The sequence below is a fragment of the Chiloscyllium punctatum genome, chromosome 11 (genome assembly GCF_047496795.1).
Source record: "Chiloscyllium punctatum isolate Juve2018m chromosome 11, sChiPun1.3, whole genome shotgun sequence".
NCBI lineage: Eukaryota > Metazoa > Chordata > Chondrichthyes > Orectolobiformes > Hemiscylliidae > Chiloscyllium > Chiloscyllium punctatum.
In genome coordinates this window covers 18807587-18825267 of record NC_092749.1, presented here as the reverse complement: position 1 = coordinate 18825267, position 17681 = coordinate 18807587, and the positions used below count along the sequence as shown (strand labels likewise).

General features: G+C 41.7%; 1 protein-coding gene across 1 annotated transcript in view; it reads left to right on the top strand.

Annotated features, from left to right (window-relative positions):
• Positions 1-1153: 1153 nt before the first annotated feature.
• Positions 1154-17681, top strand: part of LOC140482781 (FERM domain-containing protein 6-like) — a 109257-nt gene continuing 92729 nt past the window's right edge. The window contains exon 1 of the mRNA XM_072580389.1: positions 1154-1259. The gene's annotated coding sequence lies outside the window, so the exon portion shown is untranslated. The remainder of the gene's footprint in view (positions 1260-17681) is intronic.

The following is a 17681-nucleotide window of genomic DNA, read 5'->3' as shown; positions in this document are numbered from 1 at the left end:
CATCAGCAAGCCCTAGCTGACTCACTGCTAATTCTCAGACAAGTTATACTAGACCTGCAGGATTGACCATAACCCAGTTTCCCCGGGTGTTTCTATGATCCTGAGATTGAACTCATTGAGAAAAGCAAAGTATCAGCACTTCAGATGTAAAACATCCAGCTGTATAAATATGCAGGTTCACCCTCAATACAAACGTTAGGCATAATTTAACTCATTTTATACATATTTCCCTCAATTATGCACCACTGACAGATGTACTAAAATATAGAAAATAACATGCTTAAAAAGATCACACACTATTTTGGAAAAGGAAAATACAATATATCTGTGATATTAATCTATGGGTTAGTAAAACCTTGTGAATTCTCTGAGTGAATTCTCTTCTGATGTAGAGACCTAGTGGTGGTCCCACCTGATTGCAAGAGGGATTTTCAGAAATCAGTGAAGTTTATGCAGAATGACATTGATCCAGTGAGGAATCCCTGAATACTCATGTCACAAGCAGCTGACTGACCTGGTCCAAATCCCTGGGCTGTCATTGGACAATGCCCCTGACTGATGACTTCACTGTGGATTATTCCCCTTAGACTTTGGAATGTGGCCATCAGCTGAATATATTATATACAATGGTATGTTTGTCACATGGTGCAAATATGACATTGACATAGCACACTGCTGTAGAGCATCATTTCCACCCCATTGACTGTCCACTGCAGGCAAACTGTCTGGCTTTGTACCTGCATTAAAAAAGCACGCCAAGGCAGAAGTACTGTGAGTCTGTGAATTCTGAACAAGGTGCCAATGTGCAAACAGGCAAAGCAAGGCAGAGATGCTGTGAACATCCAAATAGATGCAATGTGAGTGAGCACACTGAAAGTAAGTTAAGAGGTCTGAGGTGCTTTGGTGTAAGAGGTGGGTGCCTGTCCCTATGTGCCATGCAGCAGCATTGCAATGTGAGATATCAATGAGCTTCAAAGGCCAGTATTGAAGTGAGAGTCATTGGACCCAAAATGTTAATTCTGTTTTCTCTGTCCACAGATGCTGCTAGACTTCCTGAGTTTCTCCAGCAATGTCTCTGCCAGTATTGAAGTGGTGCACTGTATTGTAAGAGAATCAGAGATGTGCCATGATGGTGTGCTGAGGCTAGTGCTTGGCCAATGCCATCCCCTCTGAATGGAAGGTGCGAGGGTCACTGTTTATGGAGTGTGCCCTGAGATTTTGGGCACTGTTGTCCAAGGTGGATGCCCAGAGAAGACGCAGTGAGCAGCAGCTGCCAAGTACCCTCTCTGACCTTCATACTGGGATTTGTCCACTGTCTGGTTTCTGTTCACTGCCTAAGAGAGTAACTAGTTGCACATAAATGAAGTGGTGGAGATAAGGTGAAGGAACTACACTTAAATGAGTAACTTAAAATAATTTTACCAAACAAAATGGACATTACAACCTGAAGGCAAGCCATTTGGCCTTAGTGTTCTGTGGCATTGCTTATCCTCCTGTATCCTCCAATGCCAGTCCTGTATTTCTTCTGAATCACAGAGACACAGAACTATTATAGTTCAGGAGTTCTTTTGGCCATCGTGTGTGCACCAGCTCTCTGAATGATCAAATCACCTAGTGCCATCATCCCACTATCTCGTTACACAGTCTTCCCCTTCAGATCACAGACTCATTCTCTTTGGAATGCTTCAAGTTGATCCTGTCTCTACCACACTCTCAGGCTGTGCCTTTCAGACCTTAACCACTTATGAGTGAAAAATCTTTTTCTTGTGTTGCCTTTGCTTCTACCCACCGGTAGCAACTCCTTCCCTTTTTCTTCACCTTTCACTTAACTATTTATTTTTGTTATTTTAAAGTCTAGTCCTGACCCCCACACACTGAGCAAAGAAATCAATTTTGGCTTCAGTCCAGAGTATCTTACACTTAATATTCTATCGAGGTCCCCTTGTCGTAGGTCATCTGATTACTAGGAATAAATCTGTCTCTCTTGGATCACTCCATGATCATTAGTATTAGAATTAGATTTTATTGTCACCTCTATCAACCACTTTAGATTGTAAACCTCTCTCAAATTCTGTGATCTGTTTCTTTCGGAGCAGACCACAGGAAGCTGGGCCTGTCTCCAGACTACATTGTATGGACACTTACACTGACTATAATTTGAATATTTAGCGTGATTCAGCCTATTGAATCTAGCTTGAAAAAACCTCAGTCCTTCATTTCTAGATTCATTTTGTGATTAGAATGTGAAATGGCAAGATTATTGACAAAATGTATTTGTTATTCTCAACGCCCCTTGTAGTCCCTGATGATGTGCAGAATTTTTTTTATATTGGATGGGTAAAAGTAAGGAATTCTGAGATTGCTGATTCTGTTGGTAAGCAATCGAGGCCACTGAGATGGCCAACTCAAGCAGCTTTTACAGTGGAGTCTTCCCACACTTGCTTACAGGTAAAGCTTCTTTTTGAAGTTATTTGACAAGAGAATCAGGCGTAATCTTAATATTTTGCTGGATTCAAGTGCAACAGTGCCTAAGTTCAATTACTGATGGCATCTTTCTAGTTTCATAGCATCTGAAAGATTAAATGAGTTTGTGCTCAATTTTTCTTTCACATTAAAGACTTGGCCAGTCATAAAGGGAATGGTTCTCGTGGATATTTTTACCAATGCTATCCACCTAAAGAGAAACAAAAATGCTGGATAGAGACAGCACAACCTTTGGAAAGGGGAAATAGTGTGCCAACACTTTGGGTTAAGGGACTGCAAGGTCTGAAATTGGACCATCATCTGAAATGTTAGGCTACCTATGGGTTGATTTACAATGGGGAGCTTCACCCAGCTGCTTCGCCTGTTGCAGAATTAAGGCCACGGTGTTCTCAAACTTTATAACGACTGATTTTAAAAGATGAAAGATCAGGGCCGGGCAGCTGTGTTCTTCATAACTAAAGGCACAGCCAGCACCTGGCAGTAACACAAACTCAAAAAAAAAATTACTCCCACCCCACTCCTTTGTCTCTTGACATTTATTTCAGATTTTCAGCATTGAAAATATTCTCTCATGGTATGAAGAATGAATTGGAAACAGGTTGCTGACAGACAAAACAGTGAAGGGTTATGGGGACCGGGCAGGAAAATGAAATTGAGACCACAGCCATGGTCAGCCATGATGAAGCAGGCTCAATGGTCTAAACAACTTTCCAAATTCCAATATCTTTAATCTAAGGAGGCAGATCGGAGGAATTTAATCCATATATTTGCAATTTCTTAAATCCCATCTTTCTGATTCATTCAATCTTAATTTATTTAATTCTAATTTACCCAAATGCCTTTAGTGTTGAAAGGGCAATACACTTCCTAGCAACTGGAAACCCTCAACAACCCTCATTTAAATGCAAAGGATGAATCTGATGGTGAGTAAGGGTGAGCTTGAGGTGTTTGGGGAGGTACAAGGTGGACTGGGGAAGTTTGATCCAATAGTTTAGGGCCAGGAAGATTGAGAGCAATTAGAATCTTAAAGGGATGAGCCAGATCTATGGTTTAATGAGATTTTCATCTGAATAACTTCCAATAAAATATGGCAGTTTTCTATTTTAAATTATGTAGCGCCAGAGATTGTGATGTGCACATCAGTCCTTCACTTCTAGATCCATTTTGTGATTAGAATGTGAAACAAGAGTGTTGACAAAATATATTTGTTACTCTCAATGGGCCTTTTAGTCCCTGATGATGTGCAGAAATTTTTGTTTCTTGGATGGGTAAAAGTAAATGACTCTGAGATCATTGATTCTGTTGATATGCAATCCACTGCTGTTCATTTTCTGTGTCAAGAGTGGGGTGCCGGAAAAACACAGCAGGTCAGGCAGCATCCAATGAGCAGGAGAATCCTGTTCATATTTTGTACTTTGTGAACAAGCCTTTGGTTGGGATTACAGAGCAACCTAAGCAATACCTTCTCTCAGGTACCACATCCTGTCTTGATTCAGTGTTTACAAGACCTGAGCACAAATCTAGGCTGACACCTCTCACGCAATACTGAGAAGGTGCAGCAGTGTCGGAGGTGCCACCCATTATTCAAATAAGACATTACACTGATGTGGAGATGAGCTACATATGACACCATGGAAGCCAGACCTATGACCACAGATTTAGGATATGGTCAAAAAAAGTAACATTGCCTTGTCTGAACATTCAGAATTCTGCAAAATCTTCAAAAGAATTGCCTACTCCAGAAAACCAGAAGACTACATGAAAGAAAATACTTACAGATACAGACCTACAGCACAAGAAAACCACCCTTGGGCCCATCGCACCGGTGCTGGTCAAAATCAACCACCTTACCATTCTAATCCCATTTTCCATGGCTTGGCCCATAGTCTTGGCTTTGCAAGTGCACATCTAAATGCTTCTTAAATGTTATGAGGGTTTCTACCTCTACCATCCTTACAGGCAGTGAACTTCTGACACCAGCCTCTGGGTGAAAAGGTTTGCCTCACATCTCCTGTAAAACCTCCTGCCCCTTCCATTCTGTCTGTGTCCCCGACACTGAACCTTCCATCAAGGGGAAAATTTCCTTCTTATCTGCCCTATCTATGCCTTACATCATTTTATACATATCCAAGAGGAAACCTTCAAAGCCATCAATGATACCCTTACTGGCATAAAATTCACTGAAGAGGAGGAAAACAACAACAAACTGCCATTCCTAGATGTCACAGTAGAGTGAACAGCCAATGGGGAACTTCAAACCAGCATCTACAGGAAAACAACACATACTGACTAAATAAATTTGCTGCCAGACATACTGACTAAATACTGAACTACAGAAGCATCATCCCAACATCCACAAACAAAGCTGTATTAGAACATTATTTCAATGAGCCATTACACACTGCAGCACAGAGGAACTACACAGAGCAGAGAAAAATCACCTATACAGTGTATTCAAAAAGGACAGGTACCCAATGAACACAGTCCACCGATTCCTCAGCAACAAACCCGAACAAGCAGACAAAATGCGTCCAGAAACCCTAGCCACGCTCCTCTACATCAAAGACATCTCGGACATGACTACCAGACTACTCAGACCACTTGGCATCATGGTAGCCCACAAACCCACCAACACGCTAAAACAGCAGCTAATGAATTTGAAAGACCCTATACAGACAACAAGCAAAACTAATGTCATTAACAAGATACCTTGCAAGAACTGGAACAAACACCACATTGGACAAACAGGCAGAAAACTAGCCACAAAAAGACATGACCCACTCTCACTCTTATCTTTACATACAGATGAGGAAGGACAAACCAAACAGAGCCATGCACAAGAATCCTAGAAGCATGGTATTCCAACCAGAACTCTATCAACAAAAACATTGACTTGGATCCCATTTACCACCCCTGAGAAAAATAACAGGAAATGACATCACCGACCCAAGAAAACCTAAATACACAACTAAAAAGTTGGCCATGCCACCAGTGCTTCATTCGGAGGCTCACTGATGATGTTACCTAGTAGGGTGACGTAATGTCTGAAAACAAACCTTCTAGCTCAATGAGCAAACTTACATTCCATATCTCCATCACATCCTTCTCAATTCCCTTTGTCATAGAGTCGGAGTCATAGAGTCATACAGCAGGAGACAGACCCTTTGATCCAACCAGTCAATGTTGACCAAGTTCCTAAACTAAACTAGTCCCACCCACCTGCCTTTGGCCCATATCCCTTCAAGCATTTCCTATTCATGAAGTTATCCAAATCTCTTTTAAATGTTGTAACTGTCTCCACGGCCATCACTTCCTCTGTCAGTTCATTCCACACACGAACGACTTTCTGTGTAAAAAGGTTGTCCTTCATGTCCTTTTTAAATCTTTCTCCTCTCGCCTTAAAAATATGCCCCCAGTTTTGTACTCCCCCGTCCTCAGGAAAAGACCCTTGTCATTCACCTTATACATGCCCCTCATGATTTTATAAATCTCAATAAAGTCACCCTTCAATCTCCTACATTCCAGTGGAAAAAGTCCCAGCCTTTCCAGTCTATTTTTGTGTCTCAAGCCCTCCATTCCTGGCAACATACTGGTAAATCCTTCCTCAGATCCTCTCCAGTTTAATAATATCTTTGCTTTAACAAGGTGACCAGAACTGCACACAGTACTCAAGAAAAGGCCTGTGCTGTAGGGGAAACAATCCCACCCTATCCAATCTCTACTTTTGTTTTGATGGAGCAGCCATCTTCCATGATGGGCATTCATGACATTAGAGGTCACTTGCCCCCCCCAAGATGATGGTGTGGGAAATCTCCTCAAGGTTAGCAGTGAAGAGTTCACCTGCAATTAAGGAAATTAGAGTCCTCTAGAAACGTTAATGGACCGACTACTGAATTCAGCAGGAACACTTATCCTCCAGAAAGGACATCTACGAGATAATGATCCTCCAGAGAGAAATGATTTTTAGATAATAAGGATCAAGATCAACAAGCTTCAGCTGGAGATTTGCCAATCTTCCCAATCAGAACAAAATGGCTTTTGGGAAGAATTCTGCAATCTCCAGATTGTGAAGTCAGAGACCCAGGGACAGTAGGATAGTGGTAAATGAAACCTGATTGTGTCACATGATCTCTGGGTGGAGAAACAAATTAGTTTTGCACAAGATCCTGATGGGGACAGAGATGATCGACCTGGTTCTTGACAGTTGCACCAACAACCCACAGCGACATCAGGGTGTACCAACCCACAGCGAAATCAATGTGTACCAACTCACAGCGATATCACTGTGTACCAACCCACAGCAATATCAGTGTGTACCAACCCACAGCGATATCACTGTGTACCAACCCACAGCAATATCAGTGTGTACCAACTCACAGCGAAATCAATGTGTACCAACTCACAGCGATATCACTGTGTACCAACCCACAGCAATATCAGTGTGTACCAACCCACAGCGATATCACTGTGTACCAACCCACAGTGATATCAGTGTGTACCAACGCACAGCGACATCAGGGTGTACCAACCCACAGCGATATCACTGTGTACCAACCCACAGTGATATCAGTGTGTACCAACCCACAGCGATATCAGTGTGTACCAACCCACAGCGATATCAGTGTGTACCAACCCACAGCGATATCACTGTGTACCAACCCACAGTAATATTAGTGTGTAACAACCCACAGCGACATCTGTGTGTACCAACCCACAGCGACATCAGGGTGTACCAACCCACAGTGACATCGGTGTGTACCAACTCACAGCGATATCAGTGTGTACCAACCCACAGCAACATCAGTGTGTACCAACCCACAGCAATATCAGTGTGTACCAACCCACAGCGATATCACTGTGTACCAACCCACAGTGATATCAGTGTGTACCAACGCACAGCGACATCAGGGTGTACCAACCCACAGCGATATCACTGTGTACCAACCCACAGTGATATCAGTGTGTACCAACCCACAGCGATATCAGTGTGTACCAACCCACAGCGATATCACTGTGTACCAACCCACAGTGATATTAGTGTATAACAACCCACAGCGACATCTGTGTGTACCAACCCACAGCGACATCAGGGTGTACCAACCCACAGTGACATCGGTGTGTACCAACCCACAGCGAAATCAATGTGTACCAACCCACAGTGATATCAGTGTGTATCAACGCACAGCGACATCAGGGTGTACCAACTCACAGTGACATCAGTGTGTACCAACACACAGCAATATCAGTGTGTACCAACTCACAGCGAAATCAATATGTAGCAACCCACAGCAATATCAGTGTGTACCAACTCACAACGATATCAGTGTGTACCAACACACAGCAATATCAGTGTGTACCAACTCACAGCGAAATCAATGTGTAGCAACCCACAGCAATATCAGTGTGCACCAACTCACAACGATATCAGTGTGTACCAACACACAGCAATATCAGTGTGTACCAACCCACAGCGACATCTGTGTGTACCAACCCACAGCGACATCTGTGTGTACCAACCCACAGCGACATCGGTGTGTACCAACCCACAGCGACAACGGTGTGTACCAACCCACAGCGACATCGGTGTGTACCAACCCACAGCGACATCGGTGTGTACCAACTACAAGATGCACCACAGCTACTCACTGAGGCTGTTTTGAAAGCACACTACAACACAAACATCTCTAATGTCTAGAAGGACAGTAGCTGCAGATGTTTGGGAACACCACCATCCCCAAGTTCCCCTCTACATCACATTATCCTGACTTGGTTATATGTCACCATTCCTTCAGTGTCACTGGGTCAAAAACCTGGAGCTCCCTCTGTAACTGCACATTAGGTGTCCCTATAACACAAGTAGCCCCAACAGTTTAAACAGGTAGCTACCACCACCTTCTTAAGGATAATTAGAGATGGGCAATAAATGCTGTCCTAGCCAGCAATGCACAGGTTCCATGAATGAATTTAAAAAAAAATAATTTATGTAAAGCATTTTACAACCACCCAATATCTCCAAGCAGTTTATGGTCAATGAAGTACACTTGAATCAATGGATTACTGCTATGTTGTAGGAAATGAAGCATTCAAGTTTCTGAACAGTATGTAGAAATGACCGATTTATCTGTTTTTGGTCATGTTAATTCTAGAATGAGTATTAGGCCAAGTCACTGCAGATAACTCCGTGTTCTTCTTCAAAGTCGTGCCATGGACTCTGTTACCTTCCCCCAAACATGCAGAGGTGGCTTCAGTTTAACATCTCATTCAAAAGACGGCACGTCTGACAGCGCAGCACTCCTTCAGAACTGCACTGTTATAACAACCTTTTGGGCTCAAGCCCTGAAGTGGAACTTGACCCTAGAATATTGTGACTTACAGCCAGTGGAGGGACTGTCCGAGCCCCATCTCAAATACAGAAATCAAAGAGAAAAACCTTCAACAGGGCATTTGGTTTTCAATTTCTTTAAATACTTTAATTTATTTGTTGTATAAAAATGACAAGAGCTGGGAAAACAAACCTGCTTGACTTGGTTAGAAGCAAGAGGTCATGTGATAAAGCATCCAAATGAACTTGGCTGACCCTAAGTGTATAGTAGTAACAAAGAAACATTGACCTCAAATTGGCTGAGCAACATATTTGCAGCAATGTTTGATCACTCATTCATGAAGTACAGCTGTCATGCTCATACGTCACTCCCACAAGATTTATAATTACCCTGTCATTATTATTCAAACATCAAAGTCCCTGGAAAGAAACAGATAAATATGGAGGAGGGCCTGACATTTGAAGAAATATTTGATGTAGAATTGTAGCGTGAAGGTGTACAGTGTGTCTGGTACTCCTTTCTGCTATCACGCAGATTGTGGGCTTTATGTGTTACTGCTGTTCATCTCACTCAGCAGGACATGCAGGGGCTGGCAGAGGTGGGAAACATTTTCTTTGCAGCTTGTGTCGAAAATAAGTCTTCAGTTACGGAAATACAGCATCAAGAGTGACTTTGTTACCCTAATATTTACCCATCCATCTAGAATAAGTTAAAGTTTGCTGCTTTGCACTGCCCTACTTCATTTCCCCCAACCAAATTACAAAAAAAACCCTGGCCTTTATCATGTTGCTGCAAGTGGGATCTTGCTATGCACAAGTTAGATCCTGCATTTTCAACGACAGCAACCATACATCTAAAGTTCTTCACCGGCTACAAAGCATCCAAGAGTATGATGGACGCAATTTGATCAACTTTACTTTTTAAACTTTATTTTCTCTTCCTCAGTCTGCTCCCCACTGTCCTTACTCCCACCACCCATTCTGCAGGTTAGAGCAGCTCTCCAGCCATCGCTAAGCAGGTACCTCCAACCAGAAAGTTTGAATGCAGATTTTGTTTTTTTAAATTATGGCCAGTTGTGCCTCAGTTAATATCTGACATGGTTTTTCAACGTTAATGAATATCTTCTATGTGCCTGAAGGCACCCAAGTGGTTAAACAGTGTTCACGATGCTCACAGGATTGAAATAAGCTTGTGCCCTTCAAACACACCCTCTCCTTCCCCACAGAACTGAAACCATCATTCTTTACGACATATTTTATCTCAGTCTATAATTGTACTGTGTAACGTTCAATTTCATTCCTATCATATGTTTAACCAACTTTCCTTTGAAGGAAATGTTTAATGCAATGTTGCATACTTTCAGTGGGAGTTTTCACCAACTAGCTACACTGTGTGGGCGCACTTGATTTTCCAATCCCTAATCTTGTTCAAAGCTTGTTAATTTGGAACCTTTGAACTTTTAATTCTGAACTCACAGTTAATAACTTACTTGCATCTGTGTTTTCTGTGCCTCTTAATAATCTAAAGTCATAAATCTCACCCCTACCTGAACAACATTCCTCCTTTGAAAACAAGCTGTTTTACAATTTTTCGATTCCCTATCTCAATATCACACACACACATAATATATCGCCTCAACACCAATTAACCTACACTATGCACAATTAAAAGTCTCAGAATTGTTACAGTGGGAAGTTGGCCATTCGGCCCATCATGCTTCCACTGGGTCACACTGAACTCAAGAAGTTAACTCTGTTTCTCTCCCTACAGATGCTGCCAGACCTGCTGAATTTCTCCAGCACTTTTTATTTTAGCTTTAGATGTCTAACAGAACAGTCCAAAACACAACATCTCCAAATTCATTCTTACTGCTTTGACTCTTCCACCAAACCCTCAATCTCTGAGTAAAGCTGACACCTTTTGGTTGTTTCAGATACATTTTTTTCTGTTCAAACCCTCAAATTGTTCTAAGTAAGAGATTTTATATTCCCTGACTGTCGCAGTGAATGTACAGAATACATCAAATGATGAAGTTATTTATCTGTAACTTACACATGTAAAGGCTGCACATATAAAACATAAATCTGGTGAGTGGAGCAGCCACTGTGGTGGAGGAGCTGATGTTCGAGCTGGTGAAAGTGTTGTCAATACTAACTGGGCCTTGCATCTGAGTTGAATAGACTGCAAAGGGCAGCAGGTTGGCTCAGTGGTTAGCACTGCTGCCTCACAGCGCCAGAGATCCAGGTTCAATTCTACCTTTGGGTGACTGTCTGTGTGGAGTTTGCAAATTCTCCCTGTGTCTGTCTGGGTTTCCTCTGGCTGCTCTGGTTTCCTAGCACAATCCAAAGATGTGCAGGCTAGGTGGATTAGCCATGTCAAATCATCCATAGTATCCAGGGATGTGCAGGCTAGTTTGATTTGGGGTTATGGGATAAGATGAGCCTGGAATGCTCTTCAGAGGGTTAGTGCTGACTCAATGGGCTGATTGGCCTCTTTCTGCACTGTAGGGATTTTATATGACAGGGCGAGGGTGTACAGCTCATAGAAAAACAAGTATCATACAAGTTCCATGTTAAGGAATTAAAATGATCAATGCACCATCAGAGGAACATATTTTCTCTGAGGATAACGAATCTCTGGAATTCTTTACCACAGAGAGATGTTGAGGCTGGGTCATTCAAGACAGAGATAGACAAATTTTTCGTCAGTAAGGGAATTACGTGTTGTTGGGATAAGGTGGGTAAGTGGAGTTGAGAGTTATCAGATCGGCCACAGTCTCATTGAATGATGCAGCAGACCCAATGGGTGGTATGGAAATCGATGTTTCGGGCAAAAGCCCTTCAGGGCTTTTGCCCGAAACGTCGATTTCGAAGCTACTTGGATGCTGCCTGAACTGCTGTACTCTTCCAGCACCACTAATCCAGAATCTGGTTTCCAGCATCTGCAGTCATTGTTTTTACCAATGGGTGGTATGGCCTAACTCCTCTCCTAGCTTATTGGAAATCTCAGAGTAATTGTGTAGTTTCTCACCGTGCACAGGTAATACTTGCACCATGTAGCACATGGTATTCTCAATAATAAAACAGCCATCCTCCCAAAGTTCAGTTAAGTGTGGAAACATCATCACCAGCGCGTCAACAATCTATTCTTCGAAGGGTAATTGACTATAGCAATATACACTTGTGATTGTAACAAGGAAGAGATATAGGAGATATATCTGTGTGCTTAATTTAGTGCTGCTTCCATGGAAACAAATTGATATCTCATCACATTAAAAACCCAGACTGATCACAGATTGGGAGAAGTATGGATCAACATTTAACACACCTCCTGTAAATCATGCGAGCAAATCATTAATTTACCTGGAAAAATGGGATAGTTAATATTATTTTAATTGTGTTAGGAAGGTTAAGGGTATCCAGATGGGGAGGAATTGGTTGATTAAGTACCTTGAGCACATATAAAGAGGATCTTTACATTTTGTAAGTTCAACATGAACATTTGATTTTTTATTATGTAGAATCCCTACAGTGCGGAAGCAGGCCATTTGGCACAATGAGTCCATACTGACCCTCCAAAGAGCATTCCACCCAGACTCACTCCCACTATCCTAACCCTGTAACCCTGCATTTCCCATGGCTAATCCACCTTGCCTGCACATCCCTGGACACTATGGGCAATTTAGCATGGTCAATTCACCTGCACATCTTTGAACTGTGGGAGGAAACTGAAGCATCTGGAGGTAACACATGCAGACACGGGGAGAATGTGCAAACTCCACACAGACAGTCGCCTGTGGATTGAATCAAACCCAGGTCCCTGGCGCTGTGAGGCAGCAATGCTAACCACGGAGTCACCGTCCCTTTAAGGGGTTCTCTTTCTTTAAATTTTGTTTAATTTGATTAGTTGAGTTTAATTATTCTGAGAAATATATAATAAGAGAGATTTGCCCTTAATGGGCTCTGCATGCAAATTAATCAATTGGAAAATGTGGGTGATTTGCTGCTGGTTAATAAAAGAAAGAGAACCAAGTGTTATTTGGTAATGAGAGAAAAATAACATTCTAAAAGTGCATCTGGATGTACAAAAAAGAGAGACTCCTAGAACTCTGACTGTTGGTTAGGAAGGAGGCAGGCATTTGTAATGTTGCATTCTGTAGGTCAACTTAGTATTGTGTAGAAGATTGGTGTCTAATTTCCTTCTTCACCAAATTGCCTTCATAATGAATTGATACCCATCAGTTGGAGTAAGAATTGATTCATTCAAATGCGCAGGGTTCAAATAAACCACATCTCACTTTAAGTATTTTCTACAATGCGTCCCAATGTGATACGTTTTAACTCTTGGAAGTTACTGTGATCTTAAACACAAGCAAAAACAAACAAATCATTATAATAAAATGCAGTTTATATTGATTAAAATTTGTGTTTATAGATCATCATATTGATATGAAAATTAGTGTTTTTAAAGTACTTTTCTCTTATGTTGAGCCTACCTCGAATTATCCTCATACCCTGAGTCTCTTCAATGATATCAGAGTGTTTATACTTAGTGCAGCCAACAAGATGACTGTAATCATTCTTAATCAGCGGTAAAGAAAATGCAGTTACCTGTTTTACAGCACCATTATTGCCTGTTTGGGTTGAGACAGGGCCTCTTCCCTAATGGGATTCATTCTGAGGACAGTTGAAATGGTTTCAGATCAGTAAGCTCGTTTTTATTACATAGATTATCGAGTGAACACAAAGCAGAAAGGAGTCACTTGAATCAGTGTGTATTATTGATGTTGTAAACTCAGCGGGGACATTTCACCTGGTCACTGATTGTTATTGACATCATAAACACAGTGGCAATTAGCTTTACAGTGGCCACAGTTTTTAGTAACTCGTAAACACATTCTAAAGGAACTTATTTCTGAATCTGTGGGAAACAGTGAACATGACCAACTTTCTGATGTGGCATTCAGGTTTATGTTCTATTATAGTGCTACTTAAGTAGTGCTTATGATACTGAACTGCTTCAGATAGTAGGGCTGTGTACTCGCCTCAGCTCTTGGCCTTGTGTGAAACACTTTATTTATATTGTGGAATAGACTCCATAGCACTGGCAGATAAACATTGGAACCGTGCTGTTGTCCAAAGGTTGTCAATCATGTTTGCATGTCAGATGATTGTTACATAACAGGGAAGGTTATGTACTTCATGGCCTGGCAATTGGGAGATGGCTTGGTGCAGATAGATCTATATTAATCATACTGTGGAGAGGGAGGAGGCTATTCAGACTGTTGTTTCTCTGATAACTATTTGCATAAATTATCCATTTAATTCATATAGGGGAATGGGTCTGGGTGGGTTACGCTTCGGAGGGTCGGTGTGGACTTGTTGGGGCGAAGGGTCTGTTTCCACACTGTAAGTAATCTAATCTAAACAAATTTTGCTCTTTTCTCCTGGCCTAGCAAACATTCCACTTCAAATATTCACCCAATTCACTTTAGATCATTTCTGCAGAATCTGTTTCCACCACCCTTTGAGGATCTGTATTCCAGATCACAACAGCTTGCCATGTGAAATGTTTTTCATCATATTGGTACCATTTCTTTTGCCACTTTCCTTCCATTTATGTCCTCTGGTTACCAACCTTCTTGCCACTGAAAACAGTTTCTCATTATTTGCTGTATCAAAATCCTTCACATTTTAAACCACCATCCAACCTTCCCTGGTCTCCCTGCTCTAACGGGAATAATCCTAGTTTCCTCAGCCTCTCTCTGTACAAGAAGTCCCTCGACCATGATGGTATTCTGTGAACTTGTAATGCACCCTGTTTAAGGGCATCTTTAGACATCCTCCCTGCACAATTTTCCAGCTGGACTCTGACTAATACCATATAAAGTCAATCACAACCTCCATGCATTTGACTCCATTTGCATCTACATATAAGGCTGGAGGAGGGGGTAGGTGATCTTGGATGGCTGGTTTCTAATACAAAGTAAGACCAACAATATGGGTTCGATTCCCACACCAGCTGAGGTTCCCATGACAGCCCCACTTTCTCAATCTTTCCCCTCACCTGGGATGTGGTGACTCTCAGGTTAACCACTACCATTCATCTCTCTCTCTAATCATGGTTAAGTCCTAGACTCCATTAGGTCTATGGCAAGTTCAGCTTCTGCAAAGCTAAAGATCTTGCATGTTTTTTTTAACCATCTTCTCAACTCAAGCAGCCTGTCCATGGCTACAGGAAGCAACATTTACATGCAGGGTCTGCAGACGGATCCATCAGCCTGGTTGTTTTCAAGGCAGTCAAGCTGATATTGAAGTTGGAGGAATACTAATCATTCTAAAAAACAAATATGCCATCAGTTTCTTCTTAATATTGCTCTTATTATTAAGCAGCTTAACGAAAGAAGTCTAAGATTGTATTGTAACCTGATCTGCAGCATAGAGAGCCAAACCCTAATGATTTAATAGTTAAAGTTAAACGGTTGTATCACTAAGAACTACCAATCAATTATTTAGCTGTGTGTCTAGGTAGAAATAGGAGGGGGCCATTCAACTTCTTGAACGTGTTCTGGCATTCAGTCACACCATGCCTGATTTGTAGCTTTATCCATGTAATCCTCAATACCCTTGCCTAAAAGAGCTAAAATCATGGCCTTGAAAGCGCCAATTGTTCCATAGCCTTACAGAATCAAAGAATCACAAATGCGCTTCAGCACAGGAGGAGGCCATTTGGCCCATCATGTCTGCACTGGGTAATGAGGGAGAAAGAGTTCCATGTCAGCTAAAAACATTATGTATTGCACAGAGAAGTTAAATATGACTCTTCTTCAGAAATGAAGGAGAGTAGGAAGAAGCTGTCAAGAGGAGAGAAGGGAAGGATGGACAAAAGTAAATGTTTGGGACAGAGAAGAAGTTAAATAACAAAGAAGATAAGGAACAAGAGTCAAAGAGAGTCGCAAGACTGCAGTAGAGAAAGAAAGCCTTTGCCACAGATTAAATAAACTGATTAATCTGATAGGTTGACAATTCAATTGCAGTTTTGGCAAGACTAAATTTTTAGATGTTGTGCGTTTAATTGCTTTCTGAAGGACTTCAGAATCTTTTCGGGTATAATGTATGTTAGTATTTAGAATCAGAACCATTTCACAATATATAGTATATATTAGTACAGTATATAAAATCAGAATAATTTCTGAGTATATTATTACACGGAATGAGAATCATTTAGCATTTACATTTAGAAGCAAAATTCAACCTCAATAAGTTTTTAAATTTTTCAGGGTTTTATGTTGCCTTTGCAGCTTTGTCTGAAAGGCTCCTAAAATTAGAAATATTTCTTGATTTCTCAATCATGAAACAGTTTGATTCAGATCTTTTTCATTGAACCAAGACACTTATTCACTAAAGAGAACAGCAGGAAGATGAAATTCTCTGAGAGGCAAACGTAATTTTAATACAAAAATACATTTATTTTTAGTAAGTCAGGGGAAGTGTATTCCCCCAGCCCCTCAGTGTTTTTCATAAAAACTAGCTTGAGAGTTTCCATTCCAGTGTTGTACATAGGTGCTTCTTAATTTACACCAGAATTGCTATTGATTAGATATTTGTCAGAATGACAGGGTTTAGCTTCTGTTGATGTTTTTTGCTGGGATGGTGTTTGGAGGACAATTGATAGTTAATCTGCATTTTGGAATTGATTAAAGATCCTAATTAATTCTAGTTGATAAATGATTACTGCAAAAAAATTGTCATTTAATGAGCAACAGTACGGTATGCAGCTAACATAAATCATAAAGTATTAATCAACGGCATGTTAGTTTCAATACAATGGGGAGTTAGGAATGGCAGTTGCAGAATATTTTAGGGTCAAAACTTTGCTATTTCCATTGATGTTAAAGTATGCTGGAATTTTCCCATGGTTTACTACTGTCCATGTTTCAGCGCATTAGCAGCTGATCATGGAATGTACTGTTGCTAGGACAACAAATAGCCTCAATTGAAAAGAGCCAATCTCTTTATATTGTAGCAAGACGGTCTGAAAGCTGCTTTGTTGGATGATGTAAAGCGATGTATACAAAATGAACAAACAGCATAATTCTATTTAGAAAATCTCCACTGACTCCCAAGGCTCAGCCAAAACAGTAAGGCCTTCAGGGCAACATACAATACTCGCTGTGAAGTCAGTCTCCTCACAACAGGTGTACCTGCCAGAATGTTTCACAAACAAGAGCAACACAATAGCTGAAGCAACCAATGGGTTTATTATATCTGAAGCTGTTGACCCCGGGAAACATCGAAGAGCTCAAGAGGGATTACGCAGGTTGGAGAACCGTGAAGCCCCTCTTTGAGTCTCCAGCGGACTGGTGGGAAACGGTAAAAGGGAACATCAAGAGGTTCTTTATCCTCAAAGGTGTCCAGGAGGCGAGAGAGAGGCGGGGAAAACTGTCCCAGCTCCAGGAAAGTATGCAGAACCTGCTCCTGCTGCAGACGATGGGGGTCGATGTCACGGAGGACCTCAAGGAGGTGAAGGGCCAGCAAGCCTCGCTCTTTGCCTCGGAGGCCTCCAGGATAATCTTCCGGTCCAGGGTCCGCTCGGTGGAGCAGGACGAGACGTGCTCACGTTTCTTCTTCCAGAAGGTGCACAAAGAGAGCTCCGTGCTCAGCAGCCTGAAGAAAGAAGATGGCTCGGTAACGTCATCTCAGGCTGACGTCATGAGGATCAGCAAATCCTTCTACGCCAGCCTGTATGACTCGAAGCCGACCGACAGCGCGGCCTCCCAGTCGTTCCTGTCCTCTATCACGGAGGTCCTAGATGACGGAACACGAGAGAGGCTGGACCAGCCGCTATCTCTGGATGAACTGACCAAGGCCCTCG